The 24,987-nt window shown below is 40.9% G+C and overlaps 1 protein-coding gene across 2 annotated transcripts in view; it reads left to right on the top strand.

The window, feature by feature from the left end:
• tspan9a (tetraspanin 9a) overlaps positions 1–24,987 on the top strand; it is a 193,055-nt gene that overhangs the window by 115,649 nt on the left and 52,419 nt on the right. The gene's annotated exons all lie outside the window — the stretch shown is intronic.

A 24,987-nucleotide genomic window follows, 5' to 3' on the forward strand; every position in this document is an offset into this window, starting at 1 on the left:
ATGCTGCTTTTGGTATGCAAGGGAAAGACTATATCCTCCTGCAGGGCATTTACACAGATGAGCTGCACAATAATGGCAAAGGGATTTTAGCTGAGTTGGTCAGCGATAGTCTAAATTGATCTGATGGATCGTCATTCCTCTTGACTCACGGTATGATAAATTGTCAACAGAATTTATTCAGTTTAATATAATAAATTCTATCGCAGTAACCTAGCCAGCATGTGGTGGTCTCCACAGTGTAACCAAGCATGGGCATTTATGGTAAAAGTGGGCATCCCTTGAATGTTTACAGACTGGATTATCGGGCTTATGGGTTATGAGGCCAAGCCTTTTGTGTGAATGCATTGAAGCATGAAGCGTAAAAACATCTCAACACTGGGGAATCAACTCAGGCCCACCATGTCATGTGGGTTGATAGCCCAGCTAACTGGGACAACAGAGTGGGCATTAACTAGAGGCCAGCTGCGTTAACACATGTATACACAAACATGCACCACACAAGCTGAAATCTACATCACTGTCAAATTTATATGTAGAAAAATGGACAGCTCAGACCTTTCTTCATCTTGAAGGCTGCACCTTCATCTTAGTCTGAGATCATGTGCAGGTCCATAGAGGCGGGTGTGATAGTGATTGGCAGAGGTATATATACCCAACTAATGATGCTAATATTTGTTTTAGGGGATGATAGGGTCAAAAAAAGCTTATTTGATGATGGAGTCATTATTGCAGACGCTGCCTCAGCCTTATGTGAGCACCCATTCTCAACTCGGTCAGTATGTGTATTGACTTCACCACTGTTAGAGTTAAGGATGGCATTTTAGAGCAGTTTCCCAAATTGATTTTTGGGTGCATGAGTGATCGACAGCTGTTTTTCATTACAGCATAATGCATGTCTTTCCATACTAAAAGCTTTATTGAAACAGATGGAGGCAGCTCATTTAATAGCGAATACTGTGTTTAATTAATTTCAAAAAATTAAACAAGCAAATTGTTGAAATTATAAATTGGCTGGGGAAACAAAATGCCATTTGAATTGCTGCTCTTACTCTTTTACATCCTGTTAATTAATAGCCAAACAGAGTTTATTATTTATTTTTGATTAAATGTTACAATTTGGCACAAATTACAGGCTATTCAGGGCACTCGTTGGATGAAACTAAAGTCTGACCTCTTCTTATATTACCAAAGAGGCTATACATAACTCATCCCTTAAAAGCGACTTTCCTGATCAACATATGTGTTTATATGCAGATTTGTATAAACCAATATCAGACATAAGAAGTCACATTTATAATAATAGTTTTTGTGAATTTGCAGTATTTTTCTTGGACCTTTTACTTGGATATTATATTTCAAAGCTGTATTTGACTTCACATTGACACAATGGCTATGTCAGCTGTATGTCAGTTCCAGCCTGCTCATCTCAAATGATAGATCAAAAGCTGCCTAGGTCCTTATGCTCATCACAGGGGAAATGTATGAAACAAAAGCATGAATGAAAGTGTTAATTTACTGCAAACAAACCTTGCTACTAATAATCAGCTTCTGCATTAAGAAGTGGGTGAAAACTAGACTTTAGATTAAGCTTTTGGTCTTAGATTCATGTGAAACTTAGCTTGTTGACCTTGATGCATTATAGTGACTGTAAAAGCATGTAAAAGATAGAGAGCTGTAAATGCACTCTCTTCAGTGAGAGTGGAGCGTCTCTTATGGTGTGTGTGTGACCATAAGAGTGAGTGTGTGTGTGTGTGTGTGTGTGTGTGTGTGTGTGTGAGAGAGAGAGAGAGAGAGAGAGAGAGAGAGAGAGAGAGAGAGAGAGAGAGAGAGAGAGAGAGAGAGAGAGAGAGAGAGAGAGAGAGAGAGAGAGAGAGAGAGAGAGAGAGAGAACTTAAGTGTGGAACTTTCTCAGCATAACTTATACCCTGCTGCGAAATAATTGAATTTTTACTCTGATAATGTTCACTTAATGAATGCCCACCATGCACATTCCAATCTATTGCTGCGGCAGATTGATACTCTTGTTTTCCTCCTACTACTCAATCATTTTAATAGGAGTTTAATCAGTGTCTCATGGGAGAAGGGTGGGAGTGAGGATGCAGCATGTGGCTGCAAGGTCTCAGTGTATCTCCACGTGACAGCTTACTTGAATGGCACTCCATATTTTCAGGCCGCAGCGCACCAATTTGAAGGTTAGTGGAGCTGTAAATAAAAGGTTCACTTGTCACTGAAGGGTCAGAAAGGGGTGCCCGAGTACTCTGAAACGGAGGGGCGAGGGTGAGAGGCATGATGTATCTCGAGACCCCTGGGACTGTGCCACTCTGCATCTGACACTCCAGGAATCGTACGGTTACCGAAGCTGGTAGAGCGGCGTGCCTCTTAAGTTCTGACATCTCGTCTCAGGATTGAAAGGGGAACTGCAAGCTGCGGTAACCTGACACCAGGTGCAGCGGGGGTCTCTTCTTTTTAACTGTGCATGAGCACATTTGCTGTGCACACACACATCCTTGGAAGTGCATTCACCAGCCACACACAGGCCACTTCATGGAGCTTACACTAGTAACTTAAAACACAAGGTAAACATTGACAGGCACTCCAGACATCTCCATACATTCGCTCATCCTCAGGCCCCCCAGCAGTTGTTCACGACCATCTGGCTTCTCTTCCTTATAAAGGATTAGAAGAGTCTGAGCTGCAGGGGGGAGTTTCAGGCAGATTAACGCAGTATTGGGTTGTGCGGTTAAGGATCATAAGCGCAGTTCCTTCTACGCTAAAGCCAATATCATCAAAGCAAATGGGCATTGTGGCGCTACGTGTGACAAAGTCTGGGGTTTAGTTGGCAAGACGATCTGTTGTTCTCCAGCACACATGCTCTCAAGGTCTGTTTGACCATCCCGATAAGATGATTGACATTAAGCCCTAAGCCCTATTGGTCTCAGCCTTGATTGTTTGTGTTCTTGCTCGGAGCAAGGATTTTAGCCTTAACTGTGCAATGTGTTCTCTGAACTCACAGTAAGCGCTCTCAACTCTCCCTGAGGATTTATTCCAACAAATTACAACAGCATTGCTCTCAAGCTTATTCTAATTGCTTAAGATATAGTAGGTTGTACGCTAAATCTGAGCTCTGGCATTATCACACCATATCAAAAAGTAGATCCTCATTTGATATTCATATTTAAAGGGAAACTGTCAGTTCAGCAGTCTTGTCCTACAAGTACAAGAGGGGTTCTAGTATCAAAGCTACTCCTTTGTTAGCGGAGAAATGTGTTTAGCATTCATGAATTCTTGTGCTTACTTAGGGGATCGCTGTAGGATTTATAAACCATTTGGTCCAAAGCAACAGAAGATTGGTTTTCCTATCGATTTACCGAATTTGACACTCAAGGTTTCATATATGCTTGCGCTTTGATGCTACAAAGAGAAGCAGTATTGACAGACTCCAGGTGGTTTGTTAGAAGTGTGCATATAAGCGTACTGACACATTTTTATTTGGTTTCGTTGAACTCGTAAAAAAAACTCACACAAGCTGTCCCTTTGCTTACTCAGACTGGAACCCCCCTGAGGTTTCAGTCTAAGGTGCTGAAGCAGTGTGCCTATTTTTCATTCTCCATATCGGCACATGAAAAGTTCAGTAATTTTTAATAGCTCGAGAGCTTGTGTTGTAAAAGACTTTTCGTTTTCTTCCTCTTTTTCACAAGTCGCACAGCTGAACTCCATCAGTCACTGCCAGGTGAAACAAGGATTTGGGCACAGGAAAATAGATGAGAGTTGAATGAAAAACTGTTTTTTGAATTGACGGTGGCTTTAAAGTGGCAGAAAGCAATATCAATCTTGGCCGGTGTGTCTTTTGAAATCTTACACCTCCAAATATTAATTTTATATTGTATGTATCAGTGTCGTTTCGCTTATCAATACAGCCAATTACAAATTATTCATCTTATATATCAGGCATTCATACTGTATAACATGCTTTGATATCAACAGATGTGTCATGGCCAAAATGTGCAGCCTGCAAGCTGGCCTGTCAGTTTCCCTGTAGCATTTACATAAAGAACATCACATGTGCATTTAAATTTTTTGGAGTCTTGTAATTAGCATCCCCTGTAGATTCCTGGGGCTTGATTCACACTGGCTGACCTGCTTGGTAAATATCTCCATGTGCCTGCCTTTGTCCAGCAGATCGTCTAGGGAGATCACTCTCATTTACACGTCTCTCTCTCACACAGGCTGTTTCGATTTCCCGGCCGTGTTGTGTAGAGCCGCTGAGCTCATTAGCTCTTGTTGCAGATCAGCTGGGGAATGGAGCTACTGTGTTTCACTCTAGGGGGGCAAGGTAATAGAGCGGGAGATTTTGAGGTGCATTTTACGCTTGGATGCAGTCGGTAGGTATTGCCTTTCCATGGGAATTGAGATTCTTAACCAATCACTTAGTGCTGTTGGTTGGTGATTATAACACACAAGTAGCCAAAAAAAGGCTACATTGTATTACAAAGAGTCAGCAACCTTATATAGGGAGTGTGGAATAAACCTGCTCCACAAAACATGTAAATGCCATTCTTTTTATATGAAGCGAGTCTTTCTTGTGGAGAGATTACATGTAATAGTTGATGTTTGCTACTCGGTTTGCTCAAAGCGACGGGGCTGCAGGTGTAGTTTTTGTCCAGTTTTCAGTCTCAGCTGTTTGGCGCTGACTTGTAGTGACAGGTCAACATTGCAGAAACAAATGACAGAACAGTAACTGCTAGGCACACAAATTGCAGTTTACTGACTTCCACAATTGCTGGTACACACCATTTATCGTCTGTTCCCTCCATTGTTCACATTAGTATCCTTCACAGATGCCGGAAGTGTAGAAAGAGCGTAGAGACTTAACCTGTCACAGCTAACCACTTGTTAATTTCAGGCAAGATAAAAACACAATCTCATTCCCATTTGTGTCACCGATGAGGTGGCTGGTATAATATCTCATCAGGCTCAACTATGCAATCTCCATGAATTAAAAAAATGTATTTTTTCCTCCGTTTTGCACATTAAACACAGATATCCTGCTCTCCCCAACACAGTATACAAGAGATATGAAGATACGGAGTAGGACAGCAAGGGGACAACAGGAGTGTCATTAGTTCTGCATACATAGGCGAGATCTTTTGTAATGACTATGTGCCACGTCGTGCACCTCGGGCAGTAGAGAAGATAGCACCCTGTTTGTGTAGTCAATAATGTGTTGATGTTACTGAACTGTGACACAGAAAATACCATAACAGGTCGTGTATTCGGGTTATTGATCAAACGGGTCTTGTCCTTTTTGTCTGCTTTATATTTTGAAAGCAGACAAAGCAAAGTATCTTTTCTCTGTGCATTGACAGTGAATAGATACCTTGAACAGCAATATCAACAAAAGCAAGCCTTTCCATTCAGTTTTGCAGCGGTGAATGATTTCACATGCAAGTTAAGGCTCAGAGATTGTGTTATCAAGCAAACCGTTGTGAAAAACTGCATGAGTCAGATTCAATTTGTGCAGGAAAAAGAATAATCATTGTAGCTTTTCAGCTTTTGAACATTTTACATATCATGTAGTGACAGTTTGTAACATCTGTGCACTTGCAGGGATTCAGTATAGAAGCAAAACAATAAAACAGACACTGGGCTCTGTTATTAGAGTTTGAGCTTTTGAAGTGCTTTTGCAGTCGCTGTCTGTGCCAGATATCTCCTAATTTAAATTACCTTAATAACACTTTTGTTATACTTTTCCGACAGTGAGTAAAATTTCACTATTGGAGATTCTTGCTTAAAAAAGTTGTAAATTTTTCAGACCTTCGGATGTTCTTCCAAAGTTTTTCTTTGGACGTTTTCATTCATTTTCAGTCCAGCACTCATACCTGACCTTTTTTGTGTGGGGGCGGGATAAGCCACCTAATACTGGCCTGTGAATATTCAAGTGGAAAAAGGGATGTTGTGACTGCACAACAAACAATTTCGCAAAGAAATTGGATCTTTAGGCCCTTTGTTATTGTACGTGCCTGCATAGCATTTTGATTCGATACCAGCTGAAGACTTGGCATATCTCTGCAGCGTTATCTTTTAAAAAGGAAACTGGAAAAGTGGCAAGCGTTAAAAATTATCTACAGCAAATGTACAGTACGAACAGGTTTTGTTCACATTATTGTCAGTATGTAAGGAGGAACTCAGCTAAAGGGTACAACAGCAGAGGCTCTGTGGTGGTTTGGGGCTGTGCTTCTTGTCAAAAATGACTGAACTGTGAAACAGAAACGTGCTGTCAGATTTTGATCCACGATGGATGCACCTACTGCAAGCATGTAATAGACAATAATCTCAAACACACTGAAAATGCAGTAAGAGCAGGTAGAAAAACACTGAAGTGTGTTCAGAGTTTCAGAACGGTAAAAACTCTGTTTTTGCTTTTTATACTGTATTTATATTCATTTTTGCACATTTCAATAAATACCTAGGTTTTCCTAGTAAAATATTAAAGATGAGTGGTTGATGACTGCACAGAACCGTAGCTTGCTTATTCAAAATTGTCTGACATTTAAAGGCAAATTACAGTGAAACCAGTGTTTTTCACTTCCCCCCAATAAACACACACACACACACACACACACACACACACACACACACACACACACACACACACACAAAGCTGTGTTAAGGAAGCTCATTTTGTTTCACTTCTTAGAGCAAATGAAATTTCTCAGAGATTACCTTTCTTATTTTGAATTAACAGACTGGGAAACGAAAACTAACTACAGGTCTATACGCTCTGTGCAAACACAATGTGTGTACTGTGTTTTAAGTAGTTTGTTTTTCCGTGCAAAATTATATTTCTCTGTGAAACGGTCGTGTTTAAATACTAGAAGTCTGACTAACCTGTAGTTAAGTCCAAGACATTCTGCAGTCTTCTGTGTCTTCATTCTCCAGAGATTATCACCAGTGCTCTGAAGATACATCAATGACTGGCTCTAAAATCAATTTCCCCAGGGCTTCTACCTGAGTTGATTCAATAGGACTGACTTCTTTTCCCACCATAAATCCACTCAATCAACCCTCATAGATTCCTCAAGAGCTTGTTTCAACTCATCTATCTCCTTCCCATCTCTAAGCAACATTCAGAGACCCAAGACGCACCGTACAACTGCACCACAATGGCTTGAAAATATGAGCAGCAGATTGCGTTTGAATGTGTGTATTTTAAATGTGTCATCTTGAATTTGGGTCAGGGACTCAGGGTTTCACTGCCTGAATGGTAATGAGCCCAGGGCTTTAACATGCAAAGAGGAACATACTCTTATTACTTTATTTATACAGCCGTGTCAAATGAGAGACAGATTTATACCTTAAACATTATTGTTTATATCTGATTTATTTAGTCGAACCACTGCAGATTACTGCTGTCCTATAACTCAACCGAAAAATGCGACATATTGCAGCTTCCTGGACAGAAATGCATCAGCACAAGAAGTACAGAGTCGCTAGACAGTTGTTTGTGAGCGCCTAACGTCTTCTTGTTGTACTTTAATGGGGCAACTTTATGTGGTGTATAATGTAAAATTCAGACCATCAGCCAAAGTATTAGACTGTTTGTTGTCATTTGAAATAGATGCCTATCTTGTTGTTTTCAGAGTGAAAATGAGATCTTCATCAGAGCAGGTTGTTGCAGTGCTCTCGTTATGTCTGATCCAATTTGAGCTCGACTCTTATTTGATGTGCGTGAGGTGTGCTCACAACACACTCTGATATTCTCCCAGTAGAGCAGATCCTTCACTCGTACAGTATCAAGATAGCTGACTGGCTGACAGTCTGTGTAAACGTAACGGAGATTATTGCTGTTCTTTCTGCTTGCAGATTCATACTCTTCCTTATCACGGCTGAGTTTATGGGTGCCCCCTTGACTTTGCCGGGTCTTATCACACGACTAAAGCAATTGGTTCTACTTGTTTATTTTACATCAATTTGCAATTACCAGCTCAAGACATGAAAGAGCGTTTGCTTTGTCTATCTGTTCTGTTTCAGAAGATATCAGGTTTGTATGCATGCTAAAGTCAGAATTTTGAAGCAGTTTGGCTGCCTGCAGCGCGCAAAGTCTTACATAAAAATGAAAGATGAGAAACTAGCCTCGTTCCATCACTTCGCTGTTCTATCTGGGGCACAGAAGGATGTGTCAGATCTTACTTTCAGAGAGGACCTTGCAGTTTTATTGCATAGTAGAAATACAAAAGCCACATGATATGGTTGTCAGTAATCCTACTGGGCAGGCTAAGGTTCGGTAAAAGAGTCTAATTTAAGAAGATCATTATGGGGTCATCGCCACCTTCAGTGAATGATCTCATTCATCCATACTGAGCCAGAGTAATTATTAACATAGACCCTTTGCCTGTGTGTGCACTCACTGGGTGGTGAGACAAATCGCTCTCACTGTGTTTTATCCAGTGATCATTTCAGCGAAGGACGCCGCACCGTGTTTGGGGTCAGCCCATTAATGCCCCTTCCATTTCATACACGTTACCTACTTCAGTGTTTGAATGTCAAGATTTAAGGTCTCTGTGATGACTGGATTTTGATTTTGATCACAGTCCTCCTTGAACCCCAGTCACAAGTGAGCTTGGACAGATGGGGTTAGCCAGATTTTTCTTCCACTCCCCTTCTGAGAGGACAGGCTGGCAGATTAAAATGCTGTTCTTTTCCGGGTTTGGAAGAAGCGATGCGTGAAGGCATGGAGAGATGGGAGGGACTTTTTTACAAGATCATAAGAGGTGAACATGTTGATGTTTGATGACAGCTCCCCGAGAGGTGACTCCCCCTCTCAGATCGCTCGCTCCCTCTTTTTTTCTTCTGGAGACAAATGCGAAAATCATTTGGTCTATTTTGAAGAAAAATAAGAACCTTGAGAATTATATATTTTCCTTTAATGATTTGACTGCATTTATTTATTGCTTTACATGCAGTGTTGACCACTAGCTCACTAGCTTACTAGGATGTATTTGTAATGCTTTGTCTGTTTCCCTACTTCCCACTGGGATTTGCGATACATGGCGGACCCATGATTGTCAGGGTGAGTCAAAAAGTAAAGAGAAGTGAGACATTTGAAAATAATCCGACTTAAACATGGCCTGAGCCTGAAGCTTTGTGCAAAATAAACCTTCCAGCAGGTACTCGTAGTCGAAATGGTTCAGGTCAGGTTGCCTCACACATTGCAGACAGAAAATAAAATTGCGCTGCAGCTAAAATGCCAGCACAAACAACATTTTAAGTCATTATCTTTTTTCTAGTTTATGTATTGCATATAAACTTGCTAAATAATTGCTGTAAGTGAAATACCCAGTGGCTGTACTGTCTAAAAGCTGTAATATTTATCAGTGAGTTTTTGAAAAGAAATGGAAGAGAGATAAATAAGCATTCGATGACCTGATGAAAAGTGAATGCAGGTGTACCCGGAGAGCAGCAGTTAGACTGAGGGCTTAAAGTGACTAAATAAGTAGAGCTGCTCTTTTTTCTTTTGACAGTTTGGAACTCCCCAGCCTGATTAAGCTGTGCTAAGCATATCCAGCAGATTTTAGGTTCATTTTCTGCATTATTTATGTAAAGCGCATAGGCTGAAAATGTTTTAATGCTGCCTTGAGCTTAAGAGAAAAAACAGCCTAATCATACTGGAGTTCATTCACTCAGTTTGCACGCATGTCTGTATGTAACAGTTTGTGTTCTTGAGTAAACACTGGCCAGACTGAGCTGCTAAATATCTGTATCCATGTGGCCGTGTTATCATGTACAACATTCCTGGATCTACTAAATCTACATTTAGTGGGGCGATCGTGGCTCAAGAGTTAGGAGTTCGCCTTGTAATCGGAAGGTTGCCGGTTCGAGCCCCGGGTTGGACAGTCTCGGTCGTTGTGTCCTTGGGCAAGACACTTCACCTGTTGCCTACTGGTGGTGGTCAGAGGGCCCGGTGGCGCCAGTGTCCGGCAGCCTCGCCTCTGTCAGTGCGCCCCAGGGTGGCTGTGGTTACAATGTAGCTTGCCATCACCAGTGTGCGAATGTGTGTGTGAATGGGTGGATGACTGGATATGTAAAGCGCTTTGGGGTCCTTAGGGACTAGTAAAAGCGCTATATAAATACAGGCCATTTACCATTTACCATTTACATTCTGTGTGAACAACTTAAGTAGCAAATGCAGATTTTGGTTGTGATGAAAGAAACGAGAGATGAAGACAAGGACGGGGCAGCTCTCATTTCTCATATGAAGGCTGACATGTCTGTTTGCTGGCTTCTGTCAGTATTACAGAGAGCCCAGTAATTGGCCCATAAAAGCACATCTCTGTTCAGCTGGAATGCATTTCTTCATCCTCACCCCCACCCACCCTCCACCCTAAACTACTGTTCTTTTTTGTGTTGAAGTGCTTACCTTGCAGAAGAGACGCATGGAGGAAAATATTGTCCTGCAGCATGCTCTCACTTTGTTTCTGAGTCTTTCAGTTTCACAGAGAGACAAAGTGATTTCTTTGTACTCGTGCCATTTTAATAGAAAAAAAAATGTCTGGAAGCATTGTCTTGTGGTTCATTGTACCTGTGATGGATGAGAACAGCAGGTAAATAACTCACGGAAGGCAAAATCGCAGTTTCTTAGGAGTTCTTAACAAAGGAAAGTATTTTTTATTAATATTTAACATCTGAATTAAGAAGATTTTAGTCTTGATGAGACAAAAGAGTGTTGGGGCTGCAGTTGTAGTTGTAAATCCTGAATAGCAGTCACATTTCACGCTGGTCTACATCGAAATGGTTTCATTAACATGGTTTAGCTGCTGATCTAATATCGTCTGAGTGCATTCTGGCTAACATATCTGCCTGTTTCTCATATTAACAATTGTAGGTGGCCGGCTTTATTGCCCATAGAATTTCTCTGTAAAGAATATGTTTGTTCAAAACGTTATAAAACGTTAGTTCATATGTGTTCATGCATTTCTCACCCCAACCGGTCGCAGCAGATGGCCCCGCCCCTCCCTAAGCCTGGTTCTACCGGAGGTTTCTTCCTGTTAAAAGGGAGTTTTTCCTTCCCACTGTCACCAAAGTGCTTGCTCATAGGGGGTCATATGATTGTTTTCCCTGTATGTATTATTCTAGGGACCAACTTACAATATAAAGCACCTTGAGGTGACTGTTGTTGTGATTTGCTGCTATAAATAAAATTGAATCTGACTTAATTTGCATTTAAACGCTGCCTATGCTGTTCCACTTAGCAGCATGAAGAGGGCTCGGCAGCTGACTTTACATCTAACTGTTCATTATAGTCAATCTGATGATATGTGTCTCCATTGTTTTCCTCATGTGTGATTGTCAGTGCAACCCACCAAGCAAAGGCTTCTTTAAGAGGAATGAAGTATGTGAAAAAGTAGTTGGCCTTTAAATTTGGACCTTTTCATGGTGCCGTGCATTTTTTTAATATCATTTAGACTTTTACCTCGATCTTGGCAGCCATGTCAGTTGTTCCATACAGGCATGGCGCTGTGATGGCTTTACGCCGTGACAGCTCCGAGAAATAAGTCCCTTTCAGACATGCGCTCTTTTCCATTAATCTGTCAACATGTGACTATGTCAGCGTCATTTATGAAGGACGACAAAATCACTTGTTGGTAAAAGTAATGATGGCTGTCTTACTCAGAACTAGTGACATTTATATATGACTTCCAACATGAAACACGTTTGAACTGCACACGGCCACAAAAGTGGACCGGCACACACAATATTACAAAAGATTACAGTTCCTGTAATCTGTTTTCTGCACTTGCCTCATGCTTCTAAAGGGTTTTTCAGCTCATTAATTGTTTTAGAGAATGTCTTAGAAAAGAGCATTGGCTCCTCTTGTGCTTTTGGCATGAAGCACCTGCTGTCAGGCTTTGTCTCTTTCTCCCTTGCTGCCCAAACTAATCTCACTCCTTAAAGAGGAAGCAATTTTTTCATTAAAAACGAAATTCTATATAATAAGCTGGCATTTCTCTGCACACAAAACAAAGTCTAACATCAGGGGGGTTTTGTCCCATTTTACTGCAACCCTTGGTCCCTAACCATCACAGAGAGGTACAAAGACACAATTTGCATGCCTTTAATTTCTGCGCTTTGACAAAACATTAACAATAGCTTAAATCTAGTTTGATGCTTCCATCTGTTAGAAGTGTGTCCTCTGAGATTATTACTGAGCTGCTGCATCATACAGCATAAGATAAGATAAGATAACCTTTATTAGTCCCACACGTGGGAAATTTGTTTTGTCACAGCAGGAAGTGGACAGTGCAAAAGTTATGACGCAAAAATTAGAATACAATAAGAATAAATACAGTACACAGCTGTACAGAATAGAATAAAATAATATACTATATACAGTAGAATAAAATAGAATAAAAATATACAATAAGATAAAAATAGAATACGAATGCTATATACAACTGAGTAAAAATACAACGATGCCAGAAAAGATTATTGCACTTAGTGTTATTGCACATGTGTGGATGTGTGTGTTTGTTCAGTTAAAGTCTTTGTTGTGGAGTCTGACAGCAGTGGGGAGGAAAGACCTGCGAAATCTCTCCGTCCCACACCGTGGGTGCCGCAGTCTCCCACTGAAGGAGCTGCTCAGTGCTGTCACAGTCTGCTGCATGGGGTGGGAGACGTTGTCCAACAGGGATGACAGCTTAGCCGCCATTCTCCTGTCACTCACCACCTCCACTGGGTCCAGAGGGCATCCTAGAACAGAGCTGGCCCTTCGGATCACCCTGTTCAGTCTCTTCCTGTCCCCAGCAGAGATGCTGCCGCCCCAGCAGACCACACCATAAAAGATAGCAGAAGCCACCACAGAGTCATAGAAGGTCTTCAGGAGTGGGCCCTCCACCCCAAACGACCTGAGTCTCCGCAGCAGGTACAGCCTGCTCTGCCCTTTCCTGTAGAGGGCGTCTGAGTTATGAGTCCAGTCCAGTCTGTTGTTCAGATGAACACCAAGGTACCTGTAGCTGTCCACAGCCTCAATGTCCATACCCTGGATGTTCAGTGGTTGCAGTGGAGCATCTTCAAAGTCCAACAGTTGCATACATTTGCATTTATGGCTTACCAGGTAACTTCATTAAACACATTATAATGGCTGTGACATGGAGACAGGTTTGATCAGGATGTAACATCAAATGACACTGAACAATTTTCTTCACTTCACACAGATGAACTATTAACGAGCCTCAAGTTTGAAGTTAGGGTAAAATCACTGGTGTAAAGGGTCCATGCACAGCATGCCGGAGTACCTGGAGAGTGAGGCAACAGTGCTAACCACCGTGCTGCCTCGCAGTCTTGCGCGTCATGCTATCATTGAAAATTAAAATGCATGTCATTCTCAGGTCTCAATGTTTCTGCAGAAACAGGAGTACTAAAGTAACTTAAGCTCCACGGGAGGAACACAGGAACAAATAATTTGTTCCTGTGTTTCAGGAAATACTGAAAATATTAGAAAAGGAAACATTTAGCATGAGGCTCAAATATTGCCACAGAAACGATATAATTAGCAGACCTCAGTTTGAAATGGCTTCTGGAAAAAGCGATAAGTCACAACAGCACGGATCAGCTTCAGCTCTATCTTCCGCCTCATTTATTCCTGTCTAAATGAGATAGGCCTGCTATCTGTTGGCAGACATCCATTGGTAACACAGTGACAATACAACGGGCTCTTTAGAAGCATCACCTATGTGAAGTGCAGCAGACTTGTCACTCTATGATTATCTAGCCTAAACTCCCGGGACAATTAGAGGACAAAACAGACAGGAGATGGCCACAACAGAGGCATGTCAATACAGGCGGGGGCCACAGAGCGAATGATGTGAGTGGGCACGTCAGGTGCTTCCAGGGTTCGACAGGTGCATATAGGCAGACTTTCTCCTGAAAATGCCCTTGTCACTTTTGTGATCACAGCGGAAGCGCATAAGATGGAGGGATGTTTATTGCCGTTGCTTTTCAGTGAGAAGTGCTCGGTAAATGCTTATTGAATCGGGATCCGTCTGAGGTGGTCTACTTGAGAGACGCCCTGCACGGCACTTGTTTAAATGCGTGTGTAATCTAGAGACATTCCTTGGTAAACAAGCCCACTGTGAGGAGGGTTATTTGCATGCTAAAGCAGAAGAAAAGGAGGAGCAAGGAAGGAGGAGGGAGGAGGGAGACACCTGTTGCAACAGTGGCTAGTGAATGTCTATGATACGCTTTGATTTATGAAGGAAAGCAGTCTGGCTCAATCCATTTGCTCTTCTCCTGAGATTTGAGTGTTTTTTCATCGACTTTCAAAGGACTTTTTACTGCGTTTCCATTGAGTGAACAGCGAAAGCTGAGTAGCTAATGAGTATAGGTATAAATGAAGACTAAATGTGCATCTTGTGTAATAGATCTGTACTTTTACACCACTTTAAAATATTTTCATTCTCAATTCAGCCTCTTGAATTTTATGCAATTATGTAAACTAATCTTGACTAAATACATTCTATGCAGCCTCGTTGAAAGGTTAGTTTAAAAGTCAATTTTAAGTTGAAGTGCTGAAAAATCTGTCAAATTCTCCTGGGATGCAAGTGGGTGGTTGAGTTTTAATAGCACGAAGAGCAAACTGGTATTTTCTGTGCACTGCTGTGTGCACTGTACTTAGGTTATCAGCTTCAGTGACCGCATGCTGTAGCAGGACCAGACTCAGCAGTACCGGCAAATCTGATTTTATCCAGATCTGCACAATCTTCCTACTGCAGGCTGTTGCATTTACAATGGAAATGAAGAGCGAGGGAGGTCAAGGTGATAGAATAAACAATTTTAGGTAGAGAATTTCATTATGTGTAGACCAAAGAAAATGGTTTGCTGAGAGATTTGTTTCTTCAAAAAAACTATCGCCTGCAGCTGCAGATGGGATATTTTAGTTTCCCTACTGCATTGATTAGCATGGAGGAGAACGTTCTTTGCTATCAGGGAACTGCTTTGTTCTTGGTGTCTTTACTCGCCCTGCTCGGTAGGCCCGCTGCTTAAGCCTAGAAAATGTGTTGGTTTACATGTTTTGTGGCTTGTGCTGTGTTTGTCCTCCTTCCTTTTCTTGTTAGCTCAGCAGTGTTTCCTTCATCACAACAGTTGGTCCATCGTGTCAGTTTCTGTGCAGTGTTATTGCTATGTTGTATATCGTTCAACAAAGTTCTGTAGATTCAATATCTGGACCTGATATCCTTGAAAGTTTTTAGATCTGTTTCTGTTAGGTGTTAAAGTGTAAGGAACATGATACACATGCTCCAACAAAGACACAATGTGGACACCTCTCAACCCACTCACGTGCTGTATATGCAGTAGGCACACATACGAGACTCAAACCTGCGAGTTGAATAATGGTAAAAACATTCTAACTGAATGCTACCTGTGCAGTTTGTGTAACTTGCATGTTAGCTCAACTTTCTCCAAATGCATCTGGACAATCAAAAAGTCAAGCAGCTGAAATATTTCCATGGAAAGGTTGTAACTTACTTTAATACTTGATCGATGGGAACCAAATTACTGTAGCACAGACCCCCCAGTGGAGGTTTTGTAATTATTTGATGATTATTTGACATTTCATCAGTGCCAGAATTATAATTTGTTCTTTATAACCTGAGATTAATTTGGACTTTCTAATTTGGTTGAACCTGTTTTCAGTGCTGCTGTGGATTTATTCAAAGTGTGTCTTTGTAATGTAATGTGCTGTGTGTCAGACAGGACAGTGTTGGTGTTGGGACACTACTTTGGGGAATGAGAATATTGATATAATTCCAATAATACTTGTTAACCCATTATTTTTAAAGGGTTACATTAAGATGCAAAACATTGTCCAGTTTTGAAATATATTTATACAAAAATACTCCGTTTCCCTCTGGGATTAATAAAGTCTCTCTGCTTCTGAAATAAATATATAAATAAATATTAGTTGGAAATTATCAAGCAAGCTGTCATTATATATAACTGTGGTGTTAATGAGTTCATATGTAACTCTGTTCAAACCACTGAATTTGAACTTACATAGAATTTAGCTAAATTTGACTCATATGTCGTTTAGACCAATTTATATTACATTACTATATTTTTCGGACTATAAACGAATTCTAAGGCGCATCAAGCGAAACAAAACGTGACTGATAGCCTTGAGTTTGAAATCCGCATCCTAAGCATGTCTCCTAACAGCTGCCATTTGGGGTTCTTATACACACACGATAATCTTATGTTGAAGTACAGAATGTTGTACTCCACAAAGCTCCTGACTACGGTCCATTTTTGAGTGGCAGAGAGATTTTTGAACGCCGTGTACCACATAAAGTGGTTCAAGGTCAATAAGCACGACCAGATTTCATACATAAGGTGCACCGGATTATAAGGTGTACTGTGATTTTAAGTGCTCCTTATAGTCCGAAAAATAAGGTAGTTATGAAGGAAAATTCCCCCATCAAGTTCTGATCTATTTCTCTCCTCGCCTTACATTTATCCATCATAGCATCTGGTCAGTTGGTCTGACAAATGAGGGGATGATCTGCAAGGAAACACACTGACAGCGTAATTCATAGAACATAAGAGCAGAAATGAAATAACAATATTTTTCAAGAGAGGTCTGGTGAGTTTGAGCATCCTTCAATAATCTGAGAGACTAATCCTGCAAAATTTATAATGCTGGTCTTACTCTGTTACTACTGATTCCTAAATATTAGTGTTCAAGAAAACTTGATTAAGAGGAAACTTCAAGAGTCATTAATTGCAGGGTAAAATTACAAAGATCAGTTGCTGCACGTAACCTTCAAGGTTATCTCCTTTTGCCTGGGACGCTTTCATAAGTGCTGCTACATTTAGAGTTCTCCTTGGAAATGCATCCTACATTTCAAATTATTACAAAGACCAAAGTTCAACTTCTGATTTGGCTTTCATGTCATGCTTGCAATTTTTTGTGTGCCTTTGTGTCATTGCTCACAAGAATCTTTTTTTTTATATCAAAACATCTTCATTCACCCAGCCACCTTTAATTCCTGTATATGGTTCTTTTGCAGCTTTGCCACTAAAATGAAACTGGAGTTGAAAGGTTGCCTTTATGGCACAGTGGAGACTCACCAGACACCATTCAAATGACCAGAAAAGATCAAAAAGGAGAAACTTAATAAACAGATAAGCTGTGTTGGGTTGGATATAGTTTTTAATCTTTAAACCATCTCGCTTGACTAATAGCCAAAGAAAACTGTTCTCATGCCCCTACAGCAGTAGTAGCGGTTGCTTGACCTACTATGAGTTCACGTTGGTTCGCTTGAACATGATCTCTTGAGTGCCTTGAATGGGTTCAGCAAAGTTCATCGCTAACTGTGACAAAATTTTATCCAGATGCCGAATATCCAATAGCACACATGATGAAGTAATCAGATGCCTGCACAAGAAGCGGTTAGCAAATTTATTGACATACTAATCTGAGACTCTAATCCCCGTCTGTGCTCTGTGTTCTCTGACAGCTACTTTTGGGTCAGGTGTCCAAATTAAAGAGATAAGAAGGTAGCCTCCTCAACAGATAAAGGCACACAAAGTCTGATTGCTGAGACAATCTGCACTAGCGAAGACAGTCTGGTTAGTGTGAATCATGCTTCAATCACAACAGCCTTCACAAAGGAATCATAAAGGATAATGCAGAAAGCTGGAAAAAGCCTGCATTTCTAAATGTGGTGCACAATGCTTCTCATCATCGTGCACCACATTACTGGTTGAATTGGATGATTAATCAATAATACGCCTGTTATTAAATCACGTTTTTCAGGAAACAATTTATTTTGGGGAGCACATACACTAACCACGGTTCCCTCCTTATTAGATAGACAGGAAATATGAGGAAAGAGGCCAAGGAATGACACGTAGTAAATTGAAGTGGGGACTCAATGCTCAGAGCATTTGCACCCATGTGGTGTGTGCCCTAACCACTTAGATGGGTCACCCAGTAACCAATATTTGATTAAAAACAATAAATTGCCTGTATCTTCCGTCATCCTTCTGCTTTTTCCCGGAGATCCAGCCAAAACGTCAGATGTTGTTTATCCCAAACACCCAAACGGAGCCTGGGTTTGCTCTTGTGTTGGAATGGAGTACGAGTTGTACCAGAACTGATGGGTACTGCAGTGAAGCAGCCTGCACTGGATGACGGGCTTTTCCTTTAAAGTGAAGTGTGGAGTTGACAAGAAAGGAGACAGGTGTTTACAATATAAATGTCGAGGGGAAGCCAGACAGCTACGTGAGTAGCCATTGGAAAATGATGTTTATGGCAGCGCGCTTCACGCTCAAATCTATAAGCAGCCATCCGTCTGCTTTGGATGTCTGTATCTCCTCAGATGTGCACCAAACTATTGGTTTAATGCAGCTGACCTCGCTGTGATGGAGTATAGGAGTCTGGATTGAATTAGAGTCAGTAAACATCAGCATAATATTTGTTACAGATATCATTATCATTACCTCTGGGTGACATTCTCCACTTTCATTTCTTAGACAGATTCCTACTGACTGATTACAAATAATGGAAGAACTGTACGAATTTGTAATATCATCATCTCCACTTTCACCAAAAGCCAGATGTGTAGTTTTATTTTTAATTCAGTGCTGCAAGTGTTGCAAAAACATGTCTTCTTTGTAATGTTGATTTATGCGGGTACTTTCGCAGATGCACCCTTATGTGTTATTTTCATGACAACATCGCTCAGCTGGATGGCTCAGACATTAAAGGAATCATTCAAACATCTCTTTGCTGTTTTTTACCGCACATATCAGGTTTCATCTTCTCATTGGTAAATACAGTATTTGGCTGGTCAAAGCTCACAGTTAAATTGGTCTTTTCAGTGTTGAAAATCAAGTTTTTGAGATTACAAATAAAATACCAAAGTGTGATCCACGAATGGCAAAGTTAAAGCAAACGGTTGACAGTTTGATGAATGAAGCATGATTAGTCTCTGAGAGTTGAACAAGAATAATGTGTCCAATACAATTATGCATTTTTAACTACCACAGACAGCCGATTATTGTTAGTTTGCACCTAGACATAAAAAAAAAAATTGTGCTACAAAACAAATTATTTACTGTAAAAAAAAAAAAAAGTTCTGTTACGGAGCCCCGCAGGGGACATGGGAGAAAAAAAAATTAAAACGGACTTTTGCGAGATCTCGCAAAACTAACTCAGGATCTCGCAAAACTTTTGCGAGATCTCGCAAAAGTTTTAGCCGCATTCTTCGGCATTCGACCTCTCGTTAGCTCGAAGCTAACGGGAGGTCGAGACCTACTACAGCCGGGAGGAACACCGCTTTCCCGGCACATCGTGCCTCGACCTCCCAGTCGGCTTCGAGCCGGCGTCCGAAGAATGTGGCTAAAACTTTTGCGAGATCCCGAGTTAGTTTTGCGAGATCTCGCAAAAGTTTTGCGAGATCCCGAGTTAGTTTTGCGAGATCTCGCAAAAGTCCGTCTTAATTTTTTTTTCTCCCATGTCCCCTGCAGGGCTCCGTATTCTGTATACATATTAGAGTCATATCTTAAAATAGAGTTTTGTGTGTGAGTTTCCAGCTTTAACACACCTGCAGCCAAGTCGGTGTCAGAGGGAAATATACCAAAAATGTACATGTGCTATGAATTGTACATAAACATGAGTAATAATTCAAATGACCTGAAAACTGATAAGATTTAAATTCTGTTTGTTTTTTTTATATATTACTTCTTCCATAAGGAGGTTTAAAGTCAAAAGATGTTTATTACCCTGCAGTAAATACATAAGCTCTGCATGTTTTAATGGATGGCAAATTGCAGGTAACTAATATGATTTTCCATTTGTCATTCATTTGTCAGAGGGCATTAGGGGAAATAACAGTCATTAGAGTAAAAGCACAGACATAAAAGACTGCCATAAAATGGATTTCCAAAAAAAAGTAAATTACAGTTTTTAGCCCAAATTAACCTGTATTTTAAAGTGAAATTCACAACCTGATAAGTCATTTATTTTTGAAAGCGTGTATCCTTTTAGCCCCAGTTCCTGGTATGCCAGAAAGCCTACGTTAGCTTATGAGACACTATTTGCCTTGGAGCTTCCTAAGAGCTACATGAAACAGAACTTGTAAATTCCATGTGTCAGAGTGCTTAGAATACCTCATTTGTAGTGTTGTATATTTATTCTAACGTCGGTGCCATAAGCACGTGTCTATAATTTCATTCACCCTGACATTTCCTAACAGAGACACAGAGTCTGGGTCATCTGGGTCAAACCACTGACCCACACTTTCTTCCCCCTGACTCATCCTGTGGTTTTAGCAATCATACCTTACCCACTCTGCTAGGACAGCATATGCTGTTTGTCATATGGCACAGCCTTCCATGTCACTCAGTTACTCGCACGTCGAGTCACAATTGAATCCGTGTATTCAAAAGCTGACTTCTCAACCAAAGATCTATTAATCTTCCAGATAAATTATCACCGTCAACCTTTTACAGCCCTGAAGTTTTAATTTTGACACCCAATTACCTACTCAGGATATAAAATTACCCCAAAAGGGTTTGCGATAAAGACGATAAAATGTAATTAAGACACAGAAATATTAAAGCAATCCAACATATTTGGTATTACTTTTCTTAAGGATTCTGCAGGCTGTCGAGAATAGAAAATGTGCTCTGACAGAGGGATAATTGAATTGACCACCTTCACCGCCTACTGCTATCCTCCTTCGCTTCACACCTCTGTGCCGACGGAGTGGATAGTGATTTCTTTGAGCTTTAGAGAGAAAATAGTAAGATGGGAGTGTATTGATCATTCTTTTCAAGAGTGGAGCTTCACAGATCACTGAGTTTCCCAGGCAGCCAACATTTCTGCACTAGAAGGGATGCTCTTCGAATCCAGCTGCTGGTTATCTCTTACTGAGAGTGCAGGGGCTGCTAAGAGGCTTTACCTTATCATTGTCCAGAATATAAATCACCTTTTATGTACCAGCCTTCTTGTGAATAAACAAAACAGAGAGATTTCAGCTATCCAGCAGTCTGCTTCTTCTTTTCTTGCAGCCTCATCGCCCCAGCCAGCCCAGGCATAGTGAAATGGTATGACAGACGTGTAAAGTTTAGGAACAAAAATGACACTGGCATCAGTTTCCCATATTCTGTATAATAGCAGTTATCCTGCAGTGGAATATAACTAGACAGGGGCAGAGACAAGGTCATTAATTATTGATGCCTATGCAGCCAGAGAAGTGAGTGCACAGGTGAGATTTGCAAGAAAAGTTCTGGTGAGCTGATATCTTTCTCACCCTTAACCAACCGTTTGTGTGGGTCAAGCCTCTTTTTGCAGGCACAGTATGAAGCTGTTAATAATGACCAGTTTATTTTAAGATGAGACCAGTCTGGCAGAACAACAAGGAAATGTGCTGGCAGTCAGGTTACCGGCCCTAAAGGCTTAGCTGCATCACATAATTTGAAAAGATCTGCAACCTACATTCTCGCCCACAGTTTGTTTGTAGTGTTCGGCTGTTCGCTGACACTTGCAGTTTGACGTCACACATTTAAAAATAGATAAATATTTGTGCAATCATGTTTACTGAAATCATCTGTGTCTTTTTGTTTGATGTGATAGGGCAGCGCTGTTTATTTTAGTTAATCTCATTAATGGTGTGTGTATGCATGCATCTGTTTATATTTCTTTTTGTTGTGTCTACCCCTAATAGACAACCATGCACAACAACTACAGTGTAGTGCTTTTTTGTCACAGCCCATTTCCAGCAGCAATGCACCGACTTTGACGCTACATGACCCCCTATGGTGTGTTCTCATCTAATTACAACCCAATTATCTGCACTGTGCAGCTGTGGTCTGGATGCCACAAAGGGGAATGGAGTCTTGACATGCTGACACGGATTGTCTGATTATTCTTTCATATGCGCTGCGTCGTTTCAGATGTGTGCGCGCGTCCGTTTTTTAATAAACGCCTTCTTGACACAGAAGGAGGAGAGAGACGAGCAGGGTTGCTGGGTCAAATGACCAGATTAGTAGCACTCGAGTTAGGGGTATATTTGTGTTATAATTTTAATTAGGTCTAACAAATGCACATCAGGAATGCTGGCCGCCTGTTGATTTGTCAGCTCTAATTTCCATTTTCAACCTCCACACTTAGTCCAGCCATTTAATTCACATTGTTACATCCCAGACGGACTGATTTGGTACTAGGGCTGCCACAAACGATTATTTTGATAGTCGACTAGTCACAGATTATTTTTGCGATTAGTCGACTAATCAGATCATCATCCATTGGACGTAAAACGTACAGCTTATTGCACCAGCAGCATCTGCTCTTATATAACTATCATTAGCTTACAGCTGTAAGTGTTTAAGGTCTGTGCTAACTAAAAATAAAGACATGATGAGAGTTTATTAAATTTTAATGACATTTGCAGATTGTTTCGATGGAGTTTAATCTGCTTGACGTTTATTCAGCTGTGTAAAAACGATAACTTTAATCTCAGCCAAACCGATTTAATCAGGAACCAATAAAATACTAAAAAAAAGCCAAACAATAACATTTTTAAGTTATCTAAGTGACTCATATTATATAAGTCACTTTCGCTACTCAGGTTAAACATGATATATAAGTTATATATCATGTTTAACCTGAGTAGCGAAAGACGGCGGTGGGTTTGAAAACGATTTGCCGGGAGTCCGGTGTTCTCACCGGCTCTAGTGAGCCTTGAACCCCGGCTAACTATCGAGCTAGTGGGTAACAGACGTCTCCGAAAACGTCGGAGCGCTTTTGAAAATATGTGGTGTCCTGATAAACTGAGCCGATATTTGAGGTTTACACAGCTACATTCTCGCCTGAAAATATGTTAAACGTTTATTTTGTGACCCAGAAAGAATAATAAGAGTAACATTAAAACTAACTAGCTGCCGCCATTGTTGGCAACTGAGCTGGGCCGCGCTATGAATTCTGGGACACAGCTTCTTCTTCTTCTTCGGGGTTTAACGGCAGCTGGTTCCTTGTACATGCAGTGCTGCCATCTTCTGTTTCAGTCCGTTATTACACTCTTAAATCCTGCTACTTATTCCTGCGGCTTTTGTGATCTTACAAAGCTTCAAACAACGCGTCGACTATTAAATTAGTCGTCGACGATTTTAATAGTCGACGTAATCGTGACTAGTTGACTAATCGTGGCAGCCCTATTTGGTACTGATTACAGGGGAACTCATTATAACTAAAAAAACAACACCTCGGTAAGAAGGAAGAGAGCGTATGCCCACACCCTGCACCCCTGCATCAAATGTATTACTCTTATGATGAGGCTATTTTTCTCCCACTTTTGTCCTTTCTTGCTGTTTTTTTCTCTCGGTGTGTGTGTGTGTTTCCACTTTTGCTACAGCAGCCCACATCATCTTTATCTTGTGCTCAGCCTACCGACTCTTAGATCAGCTCTGTTATAAGAATCTAAATCACGTCACCTCTCAGGCCAGCATGATAAAGAGATACAAGAAGCGTGGGAACGTTGTGAGACTGCTCACCAGAAAACAGGCCAAAGATGCCAATTTAGATGTCATTTTGTCTTGTTTTGAAGTCCAGCTTGTCTAATAGCAGCAGAGAGGAGAGATGTAGCAGAAAGCGCTTATTGCCTCCAGTGCCTTATCATTCACTAGTGCCCAGTAGCTGAATGTAGTGGGCCCGGAGATTGGAGGGACTGTTGGGTAGCAGAAGGTGATTCTTCATTGGGCCACACTGTCTGATCTGTGCTTGGCAGGCAAGCAGACAGACAGGCTTTTTCTAAATCCTAACCTGCAGTTATCCAGTGGAATTCTAATGTGAAAGCATCTGCAGTGTGGGGGACAGAAGTGAAACCGGGGGTTCCTCCTACAGTGCAGCACCACAATCATATAAGGTCCACTGCATATTTTATTCATAACCACAAAGAGTCCAAAAACACTAACCAAAATCATTTCAAACATTCTGTTAATTAACTGTGAGTTGAAATGTATGCTTAGCCCCAGAGGCTTGGCTGAATCAGACATGTGACCTTATTTTTTGGTGCATTTTCCTCAGCAATCCTCTGCCCCGAGAAGGCCACGCTGAGGTTGAAAACACTAATAGGGAGACTCGATCAAGAGGAAAATTAAGTGTGCACAACAATGCTAAATGGGGTGTTTCGCTCCTGTAATGACTACATAAGTCAAGATGAAATGATGGGACATTCAGTGTGGTAGTTGCAATGCATTTCAATATTCTTGTCAGCATGAATTGGATTTTCTTCTATAACATTTTTCAAAATTTTCAGGGAGCTGAGCCACAGCGGTGCCATTAATCCATTATTGATGCCTCTTCCAAAATGTATGCCATCACATACACAAACACAAACTTTCAGATACTTTAAAGGTCTCAATAAAATGAGAAATTCAGCATAAGTTTGCTAATGTGTTGGCAACATTGTAAGCCAGATTCCACAGTGAAGTAAAGATTTACACAATGAGATTGATAGACGGTAATTTGTGTTGCATTCAAGCAGATTTTTCACAGCCTACTTGCTTCACCTGTCTCACAAGAAGTATTGACAGTCATTCATTATTCATCGCCCAAATTGCCAGCTCGGTTGCCTGTTGGGAAGATGAATGGAAATAGGGGGAACACTCAGTAACGTGTAGGCGGCTGCCTACAATTAGAGGAATAAAACTGATGTGACCATCTGAGAACTTTTCCTGACACAAATCACAAGGTTTAATGTAGCGCATGTTGTGGCGCTGACCTAAGAGTCTTTATTTTTATCTTTCACCGTCCTTTGACAAGTGATAATCGCGCCTTTTTTTCTCCAAGCAGTCAGCATGTTGAGCTCCGACCCAAACGCGGGCAATGCCGCCTCAGATTGGATTAGGATCTTCCCCTGGAGAATATATTGTTCAGGTAGAGACAAATTCAGTAGGATTTTTCTGTATGTGCTTCAGGAGCTTTTA

Source organism: Copadichromis virginalis, linkage group LG7 (assembly GCF_057382275.1).
Source record: "Copadichromis virginalis isolate Kocher_CV1m ecotype Utaka linkage group LG7, C_Virginalis_male_GT1.1, whole genome shotgun sequence".
Taxonomy (NCBI): domain Eukaryota; kingdom Metazoa; phylum Chordata; class Actinopteri; order Cichliformes; family Cichlidae; genus Copadichromis; species Copadichromis virginalis.